Here is a 15,479-nt window from a genome sequence, read left to right as displayed (position 1 = left end):
AGAACAATTATAGATTAATATTTAAAGCACAGACTTTGAACCAGAGTGACCTGAACCCCAGGCCCCTCCATGCAACAGCTGGATCACCTTGGGGGAGTGACCTAACCTCTCTGAGCCTACTGTGTTCTCCTTGAAAGGAGTGGGAATTCAATGTGATAATGCATGTAAATTGCCTGGCACAGCATGGTGCTCCATGAATGGTCCTGCTATTATTTTGCTGTACACGTTGTTCCTAGCTCTGCTCCATCAGGTCACAGAGAACAATTCTAGTCAGCTCTCTTCTAGAACTTTCCAACTGCCAGAATCCCAGGAATAGAATGGATTGCCCCAGGAAAGTGTGAGCTCCCCATCAGCTGAGATGCATCAGCAGAGGCCCGTCGATCAGTTGGATGCTGTGAGGGAGACTCAAGAAGAGGAAATGTTGGGTTTGTTGAGCCTTAAATGTTCCCCTCCAGCCCTGAGCTGTCCCAGTCTTGTATCAAAGGCCTCAGGCCCCGCTGTGGGGCTGTCCTGCCTGCCTCGACTTTCCCAGGCCTGGGACAGGAAGGAGCCCAAGGGGGCCCACAAGAGATATGGAATAAACAGCCTGTCCCCAGAGCAGACGGAGGCGCCGGGCCCCCCGCCCACGGCATATCCTCCCCTGGGTCCCGGGGGATGTTTATACTCTGGTCAGAGTTTACAGGACGTCTGGACTTACAAGATCCAGAGTTCTGACTTTCCCCCAAAGCTGTCAGCCCCTCCTCTTGCTGGGTGGGTCTGCGTCGATCTTGGGTGGGAGGCCTCATCCTCCAGCAAATGCAGGAAAAAGGTACAGTGTGAGAAATGTTCTCTTCAGACCCCCAGAGCCAGGACCCCAGTGGAGGAAGAAGCCTGGGCTGTTTGTGGGAGAGGAGTCCAGGGGGAGGTGGAGTGGGGGCGGGAGAGGGACTTCCTCTGCCGCTTGGAGTCAAAAGCCTGCTCCCCTGAACAAAGCTAAAAATGGGTGGTCTTGATCAAAGTCTGCCTTACACATTGGCTTCTGCCATCGGCTCAGGTAGCGCTATTTTTGTTGTGCTTGTTCTGGAGGACACGTGTGTGGGTGCGAATCTGTGGAAGTAGTCTTGTGTGTGTGCGTTTTGTCTGGTTACCGTTTTGAAGAGTCAGGAGGTGAAAGCTTTTGGAATGCAGCGAACACGTATTCACACACGTGCTTCGTGTGTGCCTGGCTCCGGAGCCTGGGGCCGGCTCTGACCACGGCAGGACTTGTTGAGGGAGTGGAGAAACCCTGAGAGCTACTCACCACCCACCACCTAGGGGACAGGCAGCAACACTGAGACACATCACACCACCCTTCAGCAAGGAGCCTTGGTGGCCATAGCCGAGGCCTCTGTCCCCACCCTGCCTCCCCTCGGAAAACAGCCTCAGAAACTTAAGGCTCTTAGTGCTGCAGTAAATTCCAACCCTGGCCTCCTGCACAAGCTGTGCCTGAATCTGTCGGGGGACGACACTGAGAAGCTCCCCCAGTTGGGGTTTCAATATCTTACCGAGATGCTCTGTAAGTTTCTACAAACTGTGACCTTCAAGGTATGGGCAATGCCTTGAGAGTTCTTGAGGAGGGGTCATTTACTTCATTTATTCATTTAACAAATATATGTTGAGCACCTCATATATGCCAGGCACTGGACTGATCAACTGAAACAGTTCCTGAGTTTATCTTCTCATAGAGGAGGGTGGATATAAGAATATTGACATTTTAGAACCAGCCTACAGCTTAGGGACTCCTGCTGGGCCCCTCTCCTCTCAGTCTCCTGCATCTCCTGCCTCCGTGGGAACGGCCGCATCTCCTGGGAAGCCCATGACCTCAGCCCTGGGGCCATGTGGAGGAAGGTATGATGTCTCCAGAATGTAAACTCTTGCCAAATTTCCATTGGCAGGTCGGTTCTCATAAATATTGGATTTGTGAGGAAAGAGGAAGAAACAGCTAGTGTGGAATCTGATCATTTCCAAAGTCTGGTTCCCAGGAAAGACACCTTGATAATTGTTCTACTGTTAGAAGACAGCTTCAAGGCTTCCGGCCCTGGGAGATGGAAGTGGTCCAGCCATAGGACCTGGACAGGTGCTGTTGAAAATTGCCTGGTGGTAAGAGTGATACACTTGCATGTGGATCGCACTCTACAGTTTACAAAGCATTTGTCCATGCATGACTTTATTTCCTCCTTGTTTCAATCCCGTGGGAATATAAAGATTTTTACAGCAGAGGAAATGGAGGTCCAGGGAAGGGAGGACAAAAGGGGCAGAACTTCAGATGAAACCCTGGGCCCCTGAGGCCACTTTTGGCCACCACCCACCCTAACCTTTGCCCCAGCTCAGGAGTGTTAATGATCATTGGAACGAGGCAGTGGTTAGAGGCGGGCACCTGTGTCATTAGGCAGCGTACACAGAATGCCAAAGTCCCTCCCAGTTGCCGTGAGCATGGCCTGCTGTGCTCTGCAGACTAACCTACAATGGAGGGAAATGTGTCTGTTGAGGGGGCTCTGTGCCAGGGGGACATGTTTTCTGAGTCAGCTCTGGAGAGAATTCAAGGGTCGGGCTGACCCCGAGCTCCCTCTCCCCCAGGGGTGTGCTCTTGGAGAGAAATGAGTTGTTTGGCTCTTGGGGCTGGCCATCACATAGCTATGGCCACAGTTTTGTGTCTTCCATATTGGGATTCCTTTGCGTTCTATCCCATTATCTCAACCACACAGTTGGCTCTGACCCTGTCATTCCAGAATCACTTGCAAATCTCATTGTTTAGACCATTTCTCAGAATCACAGGCTCCGTGGAAGCTTGGGGGTCATTTTGCTGGCTTCCCAATGAGACTGCTTTCAAAAGCTCCCAAGTTTCTTATCAGCCTCTACTTGTTTCATATGTCTACCTCCCTGCTCCTTCCATCCACTGATGACAAATTTGCTCTTTGAGAATATACGGAATAAAACTCTTCCCTCTGCCCCAGGACAAGCAGTATCAGTCAGGATGGGCCAAGCTGCGCTGCAATAACAAACAACCCCCCGATCTTGGAGGCTGAGTCCAGCGAAGATGTCTGTCTCACCTACACTACAAGGGCCATGTAGCCTGCCAGGGCGTGCTTGGCTCATTAGAGTCACCCAGGGACACAGAATAATGGAAGCTCCTTCACGACACTTGCTTCCACCAGTACCACAACAGGATCAGAGGTCTGTCGGCAGTAGCTTTAAAGAGGTCAGAAATGGATTCTGGAGTCTCTGCTCCAACTACTCCTTTTCTTTTTCTAAGTTCAGCTTCTTATCTGTAAAATGAGGCTAATGAAAAAGCACCTACCTCACAGATGTGCTGGGAGGTTAACTGAGAGGATGGATGGAAGCCCTTAGCTCAGAGTCTGGTTCACAGAAAGAACTCAATAAATGTCAGCTCTTATGATGTTATCATAATATTTTAACTTAATAGTGGCTACTGTCTCCAGACAGAACAGCAGTGCTTTCCACTCTTCCCCGTGTTGACCAGTTTGAATTCCTTCGAAGAGTTAAGGGAGTCTTGTTTTTTTCACAAGTCGTTTTCACATTATTTTTTATGCATTTTATCTCATGAGTGAGGCCCTTAGGGGTTTAAGCTGAGGCAGAAAAATGTATATCTATGTGTCTTGCCAACCCCAAACGAGATTCACCCGTTGCTTCATCACCAAGTCCTTTTGAGGAGTCCAGAAAAGGGAGGTCAAATTTGGAGACGAGTCCTCGCTTGAGATAAAACCCCGATGGCAGAGAGACACAGAAATCAAACTGTAGAAGGTCGGAGGGGAAAACGGCTTTTAGAACAAGCAAGTCTCATCATGTTTTCTCTTTTACAAATGAGGAAACACAAGTCCAGAGAGGGAAAGAGACTGAAACAATGTCACACAGCAATTCAGCATCAGAGTTGGGGCCAGAACCCGCTTCCTTTAATCCCAGCCTTGGGGCTTTCTGCACACCACATAAGGGGACAACATTTTTCACCACTGAGATAGGGGGTGGGAGGGTAGGGGAGCAGGCAGAATTTCTTTGGAATTATGGCTTGTCCTCGTTTCACAGAGTTGTACTCCAATGGAGTTGTAAAGTTAAGAACTTATAAACATTACCTTATTAAGGCTTCTTGGAAACCCAAAGTCACAGCTCCTCTGGATCATGGGACATGCATTGAGCATCCAGTGAACAAACAGAGGGTAACGTTACATTTTTCACTTCGTTTAGGAAACCTGGCTTCTAATTATAGGATTTGTTTAACAGTCCTGGGTGGTTTACGCAGGCTTGGAGTCAGGCTGCAGTCCTGAGGGCTGGCTGAGGAGTGTCCAGCGGGGAGCCAAGGGCAGGGTAGGGGCAGGGAGGCAGCAGGGGCCTCAGCAGCAAAGGGGTGAGATGGACGAGCGAAGGGAACTTCAGCCGAGGCCTGGAGGTGAATATCGAAGCTGTTCTCCCTAATCCAGGTTGCACCCAGTTGGAAATTATCTCTAACACCTCCCCTCTGTTACCGCAGCCCTTTCATGCATGGGCAGTGAGTATGAATTGGCTCGATGGCAAGCAGGTGAAACAAGGACCACATTTCTCTTGTTTTATGTCAAATCAAACCCCTGCAATAGCAGTCATTATTAGTGCTCCCCGCCTCTCAGGGAGAAAATGGGTTAGGGGCTGGCTTGATCTCCACGTTTATTTAGGTAAATAAATTTTCCTTTAAGTAAGTTATTTTTTAAATAAATCTTTATAAATTCTGTAAAGTACTATTATACTAATTTAGCACAATAAATAGACACAAATAAAAAATAGAAATTAGAAAGGATAGAAGTAAAAGCAGAAGTCCCTCATATGGTGTATAACTATAATATGATGGGTTACTAGGTCCCTGTGCTTAAGCGTGCTGTCTAAGGAGGCAGGGGTGGGGGCTCAGGGGGGTAGGTGGGGAATAGGATCATTATGCAGGTGGAAGGCTTCCCCTCTTCCTTCAACCCAAGCTGGGGGGAGGGGGGGGGCGGGGCAGGGATCTTGCCAAGCTGCTCTCAAGCTAAGATATTCAAGGTTGAGCGCATCTACCAAACAGCCACGTGCCCTCCTCACTCAGGGCTCCATTGCAAGCTCAGCCCAAGCCCTGCCACTCGAGAAAACTCCCAAACCCTCACCAGGTACAAAGTCTCCCAAATGTCCACACACCTCCATTCCTGAGTCAGCACAGGGCTCATGCTCACACACACACACACATGCACACACACACGCATGCACGTATGCATACACACAACCCTCTAAGTCCCTTGGACAACCCGGTTCTGCACTTTCTTGAAGCCAGGTCAGTGGTTTCCAAAGTCGGGTGTCATTGAAGCCTTGGAAAAAACACTAAGGACTCCTATTTTTACTTCTATCTTTTCTAATTTTTATTTTTATTTGTGTTAAAGGAACGTAATATATTCGTGTAGTAGTACTTTACGGAATTTATAAAGATTTACTTTTTTTAATAACTTACTTAAAATAAAATTTATTTATTTAAATAAACTGTTGTTTACTCATAGAGGTTTATGATCAAAAAGGCTTGGGCAACCCTGGACCAGGAATTTGGACTCAGCGCCCTTTAACTCTGGGTGGAACGAGGGGCACCCCCGCCTCCTGATGTGAGGGAAGGAAGAGCCTCTCAGTCTCCCTGACTCCTTCACACTCTGAGCAGCCTGGAGGCTGAGACACATGAAGACACCAGCGCCTAGTGGTAGAGTCAGGATTCAAACCCAGATCCTACTGGTTTCAAAGCCACGCCCGAATCCATCCACTGCAGTGTGACACAGATTAATGACGTGGATCAGTCCCCAGCCCCTCACTCGGAGCTTTGGTGCAGAGGAAGGTAAATGCAGTAACATTTACCAAACGTTTACCCTCGCTGCCCAGCGCTGTGGGGCTTGCTGCTGGCAAGACAAGGTCACAGCGTGGAAAGGGCAGAGGGCAGTTCAGGAGCCCTCCACTCTATTCAGGAGTCTCCCCATGTCCCCTCGGTCCCATCTCTGGGATCCCGTGGTTAGGCCAGGGCTCCAGCTTTGCTTTCTCTCCACGTCACCTGCTGGAAGCAGGAAGCCCTGGGGACAATGCTGGGTGACGGCGGGGTACCTTCCCCTAGAAGCTGCTCTCCAGACTCCGGTTTCCTCAAGTGCAAAGTGGGGTGAAAAGTCCCACCTCGGCTGGAGGGGAGGGGCTGTGTGGCCCCAGCAGCCACGCTGATGGGGGCTGTCCGGTAAAGAGCAGGGCCGGGGAAGGAGTGTTGCTCGTGTGGTCCTGGGGGGAGTCTCAGACCCCGGGCGACGGGGTTCCAGGATCTCTACCGCCCAAGTCAGGAGAAGGGCTGGTGATGGACTGGTGGCAAGGAGGACCCCCCACCACCAAACACCCCAGGGGTCGAGCTGCTTCTCAGAAGAGAAAAGCAGGGGATGAGGACTCAGGACTGGCTGATCAGGACTGGAAGAGCAGGGCGGGAACCACCCTGTCTCAGAGGCACTGAGTACCTCCGCCATCCATCGGGCATGGCACCCCGGTGACTGCCTTCTCCATGTCCACCATCTCTTTCCTCGACTATCTGAAGAAAATGTCTTCAGCTCCCTCCCCCTACTCTCGGGCAAGTGCAGGAGTCCTTCCCTAGCTCTTGAGTTTTAGGGGAGTTTTAGTTTCTCCTGAATTAGTCCTGGCTGGGCACAGCCTGCTTCTCCATGGCTCCGGCTCCTAACCGGAGCTCCAGTCCCCACAGCCACCACCCACTCACCCAGCTGCCCCCGGTCCCAGTGGGCACCCCTCCTTCACCTCCCAAGGGCCATTCCTGGGAATGAGAGGCTGTCGGGATAGCAGGCCCTTCCCTGAACTGTTGATGGAGGAAGGGCGCCTGACGAGGTACACAGGACATCACCACCAGCTTTGCAGGTCCCTTGGTCACAGCCATTGCCTCAGTGATTTCCACTGGCCTTGTCTCTCCTCAGGCTCCAGGTCCCACCCCCTCCAAAGGGCGTCCTCCACTCTGCTGCCCTGGGCTCCTCCCAAGTCCCCATCTCCCTACTCCCTCCCCGGGGCTCACCAGAGCCTGTCACCCATTGCTGGTGGGAGTACACACTGGTTACCGCCTCTGTGGGGGGCAGGGACTGGAGCGATATGGATCAGAACCACCAACACATGAGACTTTTGACCCAACGACTGCTCTTCCGGGCCTTTGTCCCACAGAGACACCCCCACGTGGAAAGGACACAGGTACCAGGACGGGCTTTGCAGTGCTGTTTATAACAGCAAAGGACAGGAAACCCCTAACTGTTCACCCACACATTTGTACAGACTGGTGGCCTGAACTACCGCACATCCCTCCAGGGGGACAGTATCCACCCATTAAAGAATGAGGCAGCCCCCTACAAAGTGACAGCCTGCAGGATCTGAGACGCGTCATTAAGAAAATGAAGTAAGGTGCAGGGCAGTGTGAACAGTCTGGGTTCCTGTTTGCACAGCTCCCGCGTGTAAAAACAAAAAACATGTGGGGCTGTCTATGTGTACACGTGTAGGTGAACTTGCTTGTGTTTACACAGACTATCTCTGGAAGTACACCCAAAAAATGGTAACAGATTTCCTCTGGGAAGGGAACTGACGGGGTCCGCAGGTGTGGTGGGGAGGGAGCTGACACTCCACAGGACGCCAGCCCTACCTTTTCGACGGTGACAATGTGCAGACATCTCGTCAAATGACAAATACTACTTTTAAGTGAAAAAATAAATACCTGTTACTGTGTGATGTGGATCATTTCATTCTCTCTTCCCGTCTCCTCTGGGCTGGGCCCAGGCCTCACCTTTGTGAGTCAACGAAGTAAACTAGAAGTGAGTCAGGACTCACCCCTCTGAGGTGGGGGCAGCCACATCGGATGTGTGTGATTATTTTTCCCTTCCCTTTCTCAGGAGCAAGTTGTCCAACCCTATTGTTGTAGAAATAGAGAAACTGAGGCCCAGCTTGGGAAAATTGTGTACCCAATGTCACCCAGTACGTCAGCCTCTGAGCAGTTGTGAACCCAGCCTCTGAGCTTTTGCTCATGCTGTTCTCTTTGTTCATGCCTTTACCTGCCATTTGCACTCTTCCAGTCCTTGTGGACTGCTTCCAAGAAGTTTCCCAGATCTCCTGTTTGAAATGACCTCTCCGTGTGCCTACAGCATCCCTGCAGCGGGGTACAAATCCCCTGCCTTCTGCAAAGCTGGTGGGAGCTCCTGAGAACAGGCACTTGGCCTTCTTCTCTGGAGCCCAGGCCTAGTTTGGTGTGAAGCCCGGAACAGGATTTTAATGTTTAAGACCTGAATAAATCAATGAATGAATGCATTAACTTCTCCCTCTTCTGAAATCCTCTTGTGCTTCTCTGAGAGCTCTCTCATGTCACTTGGCACTGTCTTTCTCATAGTGTAATTATTTCTGGGCATATCTGCGGGGCACATCTTTCTCCTTCCCACCCTCCCGCTTCCCTCTCTCTTTCCCCTTCCTTCCTTCCTTTCCCCAGGATCCATCCTCAGAAGGAGACAGCTCCCGGGAATGTTGTTTGAGTCCCTGGATCCAGCCTTGCCTAAAGCGGAATCTACCTATGGACTTTTCAGTCACATGAGCCAATAAATACGCTTTTGTTTTGAAGCCACTAAGAGTCGAGTTTCCATTCCTTTCCAAAAAAGAATGTTCTGTGATAACACCCTTAACTGCATTAAAAAGGGTATCATTTGCCTTTCTCCAACACTTTGTATATGACAGATTCACGTGTTTCTTTGAGAAAACAGAGCAGCAGGCACAGCCCCAGCCCTTGAGGCTGGTGATGGAGGAAAACAGACTCATGCAACACGACCTCTCCCCTTTGCAGGGCCCTGCCCAATTTCTGCCAGGTGGGCAGCTCGTAAGGACCCTGCTTACAGGTGGGGAATCAGGGGTCCCAGTCACCCAGCAAGTCAGGGTCACAGCGTGGTGGAGAGCATGGCCTTCCGGCTCAGTTCCCTGCCAAATCACTTACCTGTCATCAAAGGAGAATGCTGGGTTGGGATTGCACATGCACACAATATTCAGGACACAGAGAGGGAAAGGGTGATGGCAGGAAATTGGTCACGGTTGGGATAACACGATTATCTTTTCAAAAGTCCCAGGATAGCAAAAAAGAAGAAAGAAACAACTGTGGATGGGACAGCCTCGTGGAACAAATTTAGGAAGCTGGTTGCCAGCATGTGGCACGAGGTTCGAGACTGTGGTAAGGATGGTCAGCTTCAGTGTTTGTTGAGTGAATTGTGGATGGTGGGACTTTCTGTCGGTGGGTTTTGATTAGCTGTGACTGTCACCCTACGAGTTAATGAGAGGGCCAGGGCTCCGACTCCCATCTCCTGGTTTCTGAGGACAGTGCTGTTTCTAGTACCCCAAGTTCACGTGATCAGCGGTATGAATTTTTGCCAGCTGCAAAGTGACCAGGGGCGGGGTGGCAGGTAGAAGATGTTGGATTTCGGTAAGGGATGCAGTGGATTAGCAGAGCATCCATTCCAGCCCACTCCTAGAGCGCCTCCATCACTGTGGAGGCTAATAAGCTAAAAACTGCATTTCCCAGACCTCCTGGGCTTCTGGATGAAGCTCACAGCCTGCTGCTTCAGTGCAGCTGATGGCGAGCCCGCCCTATGGGATTTTTTGCAGCAATGTCCCATTAGTCATGGCATGAGCTGAACTGTATCCCCTCAAAACTCATATGTCAAAGTTCAAACCTCCAGCACCTCAGAATTTGACCTTATTTGGACATACGGCCTTTGCAGATGTAATTAGTTAAGATGAGGTCATCCCGGAGTGAGGTGGACCCTAATCCCACTGGACTGGGGTCCTAACAGACAGGAGGAATGTGGCGGACACACACAGGGAAGACGTCACGTGAACATAAAGACAGACCTCAGGCTGATGGCCCACAAGTCAGGGCACGCCGAAGACGCCAACACAGCACCAGAAGCCGGGAGAAAGCCTGGAACACCTTCTCCCTCTCGGCCCCTGGAAGGAACCAACCCAGCCGACACCTTGATCCTGGACTGCCGGCCTCCAGAACTGGAGACAACACGGGGCTGTTGTTTAAACCACGCAGTGTACGAGCCTGTCTCCGGCGGCCCTGAGACACTGAGAGGGCTGTTGCCCCTTGTGCGGGTATCGAGGGGCAACTGGGCAGAGGCGAGCGTGGCTGCCTGAGCCCTGCCCTGGCCTGCAGCCGTGCGCTCTCAGCGTCAGCAGCGGGCTGCCCTTTCTGGTTCCAGCACCTCTGAAGGCAGCACTCCTGGAGGGACCGCTCTGCGGGTTGTCAACCGAGTCATTTCCAGGGCCCTTCGTAGGGCTTCTTCAGCCTCCCTGACAATTGTATAAGCACCCATTTCCCTATCATAAATCCCTTTCTGCTTAAAACAGCAGGAATGGTTTCCTACAACTGAAACTTGACTGCTCTCACTTCATTGGACGTTTAACACTGCATTAAATTTTCAGTTTTGCACACTTGGCATTCATAAATTCTAACACCAAGGAAGTTGTTGAGACTTGTTGTAAGCCTTTTTTAAAACAATAATTGCCTTTTTTTCTGATAGTGAAAAACCATAAATGCTCAGTGTAAATCAGGAAAAGATCAAATGCAGAAAACTATAATGAAGTAAGCCAAAAACACCCAAATTCCCGTATTCTTTCAAATGTCTAAGAGCGCATTTTCACACACATGTGCAAATCACATGCATGTGTTACTGGGGTCTTCCTTTGCACAGTTCAGAGTGCAATTAGTGGCCCTGAGAGTTCAAATGTTCAAGGCCCAGGTGCTGGTGTCAGCAGGAGGTCAGACACGCCCAGCAGCCGCTCTCTCCAAAGTCCTTCCCACCTCCCTCTCGGGCATCCAGCTGTCTTGGGTGGGGCGGTGTCCAGTCCCAGCCGGTGCTGTGTCGGTGCTCCGACTGAGGTGGAAGGACACGAACGTCCAACAGAAGCTGGTCTTGGTGAATCAGATCGTGAGTGGCGGGTCAAGTACACGACTCCCAAAGCGGCCAGAGGAGTGGAAGCTAATATTCTCCCTCCACAGGGAAGGGCCCCAAGGCAACCGCCCACGGCCCTTCCGCGCCAGCCTGTCCCATCCTATCAGCATTCACATGCCAGGGGGTCACAGAGACCTGGGGGGCTGTGCTGCACCATGCTTCCCTTCTCCACAGCCATTCTTCCCTGGTGATCAGCACACAGGTTTGCTACATCCTTCCCCCAGGACAATGGGAGCTCGCCCTCCCTGGCCCCCAAGAGCACACCCTTCAGGCACTCCACACCGACCCGGCCAGTCTGTGCAGGAGACTAAGGACAGACAGAACACAGACTCACCCTCCAGCAGGGCGCCTGGTACACCCACACTCACGCCCACACACAGACACAGCACTTTTTTATTATGGTAAAATATATGTAACATAAAATCGGCCGTTCTAACCATTTTTAAGTATGCAGTTAAGTGACATTAAGACCACTCACAGTGCTGTGCAACCATCACCATTATCGATTTCCAGAACTTTTTCATCGTCCCAAACAGAAACTTTGTATCCATTAAATAAAAACTGCCCATTACCCTTTCCCCCAGCCCGGGCATCCACCATTCTAGCTTCTGTCTCTATGAATTTGTGTGTTCTAGGTACCTCATATAAATAGAATCATACAGATTTGTCCTTTTGTGTCTAACTTCTCTCGCTTAGTGTAATGTTTTCAAGGTTCATCCATGTTGTAGCATTTATCAGAATGTCATTCTTTTTAATGGCTGAATAATATTCCATCATGCTTATATCCACATTTTCTTTATCCATTCATCCATTGATGAACACTTGGGTTGTTTTTTTGGCTATTGTGAAAAACGCTGCTATGAACATCAGTGTGCAAATACCTAAGTATCTGGGGGGTTTTGTTGTTATTATTATTATTACTATTATTATTGCCATCCTAATGGGTGTGAAGTGACACTTCATTGTAGTTTTTGCAGACACATCATTTTGCTTAAATGGGATTATACCATATATCTTCTGTTCCATGATTTTTAGCCTCAATAATACGTTGTGGACAACCTTCTATGCAATGATGTTTTTCACAAACTGTTTTGATTAGAATTATAAGCATTCCTTCACTAATTACGTGTTACTTACCTCCCAGAATCAAACTGAATCAATGAAACAAAAGACTTAGGCTCTTCAAAGAAAACAAATGGAGCTTGATTTCTAACTCTGGGGTTCTAGCCCTTTCCAATACTTAATTGTCTCCCAGCTGATCCCCTCTGAGCTATGCCTTTTGGGTCAAATCGGTATAAAGTCAGAGCTAGGGGTTAGGGACAGCTTGGGGGCGAGAAGATGAAGTGTGAGAGGAAGTTCATAGGATCTCAGGACTAGAAGGGACTTGCCAAATTGTCATCCAGCCTCTGCTTGCATTCCTCTAGTGACAGAGTGCTCATCACTTTACCATGACAGCCCATTAGCCCATTTCATCCTTGAGTAGCTCCACTGACTTACAAAGTCCTTCTTATGTAGATCTAAACTCCGTCTTGCTGAAGGTCCCAATTGTACCAACTCATCCTCTCCCTTGATCACCGGTAGAGGTGAGGCAGCCCTCCCAGGCCCAGGAGTCCCCTGACCTCCAGGCCCCGCCCCCTCCTGATTGGGGTTCCCCTTGCCTCTGACTGCACACACCAAACTCACCAAACACCGTCAGACCCAGCTCCTAACAAGAACCCCGCCCTGCTCCCCGCCTCCCAAGACGCCTCACTCACACATTCTAACCGGAGTCTCATTGACCTGCTTCTTCTGAGAGTGGAGGCAGTTCAAGGCTGCTTCACCACAGTTTGGAAAGGAAAGCCACTTCACACAGTGATTAATAAGCATAAAGCACTCATGACTCCCAAGAGAGGGTATGGGAGGAAACAGAAACGGCTTCGAAAATGTTTGAGACAGATTTATGGACACTGAGTCACAAATGGCTATGATTTCGTTAGCCTTTGGAGACATTTTGCTGCCAGAACACCTCTCCTAGGATGTCCTGGGACCTGTGTGCAGGTCGCTTTAGCTCCTTGTCTTGACCTCTGGTAACGGACTCTCTGACATGGAGCCTGTTGGCTCAGAGATGTGGCCGGCGCGAGTGCTGGGCCAGGCACAGAGCTCCTCCTTGGATATTGAAACAGTAGGTCTCTCTACAACTTGCACTGGAAGTTTCTCTCTGTTTTTCTTTTCTGTCTTGAAAAATCTCTCATGCCTGGGGCCGGCCCAGTGGCGCAGCGGTTAAGTTCTCACATTCTGCTTCGGCGGCCCAGGGTTCACCGGTTTGGATCCCGGGAGCGGACATGGCACCGCTTGGCAAGCCACACTGAGGCAGGCATCCCACATATAAAATAAAGGAAGATGGGCACGGATGTTAGCTCAGGGCCAGTCTTCCTCAGCAAAAAGAGGAGGATTGGCAGCAGATGTTAGCTCAGGGCTAATCTTCCTAAAAAAAAAATACCCTCTCATGCCTATCCAGTAGCAGAACTAACAGAAGCAAAACTTAAGTTCCACAATCTCCAGAGTGGATTTTCCATAATTTTGATGGTTCTCTTGGGCTGGCGTGGTCTTTGCCCCAGGGTCTGTTGGTGGTGCTTTGGAGTGTTAAACCAGAACACTGAGCAGAGGTGGGGAGTGGAGGCTACAAGCTTACCATCTCACTGCCTAGGGGTGGGCTGATGAATGGAATCCATCTTCTCGGTTCAGGAAGGAAGAGGATGACATGAATGGCGAGTCTGCAGTGTGTCAGGTCTGGCGTCATAATGCTTAATAATGTTTAACGTTTACTGAGCACTTACTCTGAAGCCGGCACCGGGTAACCCTTCATAAGCATCGTCTCCCTTCATCTTCACAGCCATCCTGGGAGCTGGGTGCTGTTTCTCGCTCACGCTACAGAGGAGGAAAGTGAGGCTCACCCACGTTAAGTGACTTCCCCAAGCCTTCCCCTGTATGGGAAGCAGTGGAGGCAGAGCTGAGTCCAGTCTGACTGCAGCTGCCAGCCCACCTGACCCTCGAGGCAGTGCTGTAGGACAGGCCTCACTGTCCCCATTCCACAGAGGAGGAGAGGCTCAGGGCCGCAGTAGAGAACCATACCCAGACCCCACAGCTAGGAAGTGGTAAAGGCAGGAACAGCGCACAGGCCTCCCGACATCAAGAGCTTTCCTCCGAAGGAACAAGCAGAGTGAAGATTCTGTTAGACTGGGAGCCTCTTAAGGTCAGGGATGGTGTCAAGTTCAGTATCCCACACCCTTGGGGCCACTCAGCCGGCCCACACAGGATGGCACGAGGCATGTGCTGGAGGAATCCCAGCCCCGAGGGAGGAAAGGGACAGGGCAGTGGCCCGGTGCGGGCCATGGGTCTGGGGGACTGTGAAGGAGAATGCAAACTGAGGGATTGGGGTCCAGCCAACCTGGCCTCAGAAAGGAAGCGCTGAGCAACAAAGGGCAGGGATGGGGTGGCAGCCCCAGGCCAGGCCATGGCTGGCCACTGGGAGGAGCCCTCTGCAGGCCTTAGAGTGGCTGCTCCCACTCCAGAAGCTGCCCCTGGACAGACGTGCCTTTCTGGCCATTCTTCACTGGCACTGTGGGAGGCATAGGGACACAGACCCTGCCCAGGGGAGTCCTGCTCTCCCAAAGGAGCTAAACAACTTGCCACTAAACCAGTAACTATGTAAATTAAGCCCAGTGTTTGGCAGGTCCTGGAGGGCAATGCGCAGGGGAGTGGTAGAGAACAGTGAGGTGGGCAGGCACGGCCTCTCCCACAGGTGACTTGTGAGCTGAGACTTAAGCAGAAGCACCCATGGGAAGCTCTGGGGAGAAGGCACTTTGGGCAGAGAGAACTGCAAGTACAAAGGCCCTGAGGCACGAGAAATGATAAGGGATCTACAGGAGGCCAATGTGGCCAGAGCATAATGAGGAAGGGCAAGCATAGCAAGAGATGGGCACTTCTCAGTACTGGGACTGTGGGGGAAGCGGAGCCCCAGCAGGCGTCCCTGGAGTCAAGCTCCTGCCCTGTCACAGCGTCCCGTCCCGTGTGACTCCCTACCCCACTGGGGCCCCAGCCTCCTTTGCACAATGATGGGGTTGGCCTCCCAGGGTCCCAGCTTTTTGGAGAGGGGATTTACTTCCTCACGGTCCCTTGTCCCCTGCCATTTCCACCACCCCCTGGACCCCAGGAGCCACGACTGGTGTCTTCCCCACCGGGGGTTCCCAGAAAATCTCAGAACTGCCACTCCAGTCCTGGGACAAGGCCCGGGGAGGAGGAAGGAAATTCTCACACACAATTTGCTCCCCGGGAGCTTGCTCAGGTTCCCAGGCTGACAACTGGCAACCCTCAGAACTCCGTCCCCCACCCCTTCCTCCTCCTCCTCCTCCTCCTCTCCCTGCCTCCCTCTCTCCCCCAGCCCCCCTGCTCAGGCTTAATGACTTCCACATGGGCCTCTGGCAGCTG

This window comes from Equus przewalskii, chromosome 13 (genome assembly GCF_037783145.1).
Source record: "Equus przewalskii isolate Varuska chromosome 13, EquPr2, whole genome shotgun sequence".
Classification (NCBI taxonomy): Eukaryota; Metazoa; Chordata; class Mammalia; order Perissodactyla; family Equidae; genus Equus; species Equus przewalskii.
The sequence above is the reverse complement of the archived record's forward strand: the minus strand, read 5'-3'. Positions refer to the sequence as shown.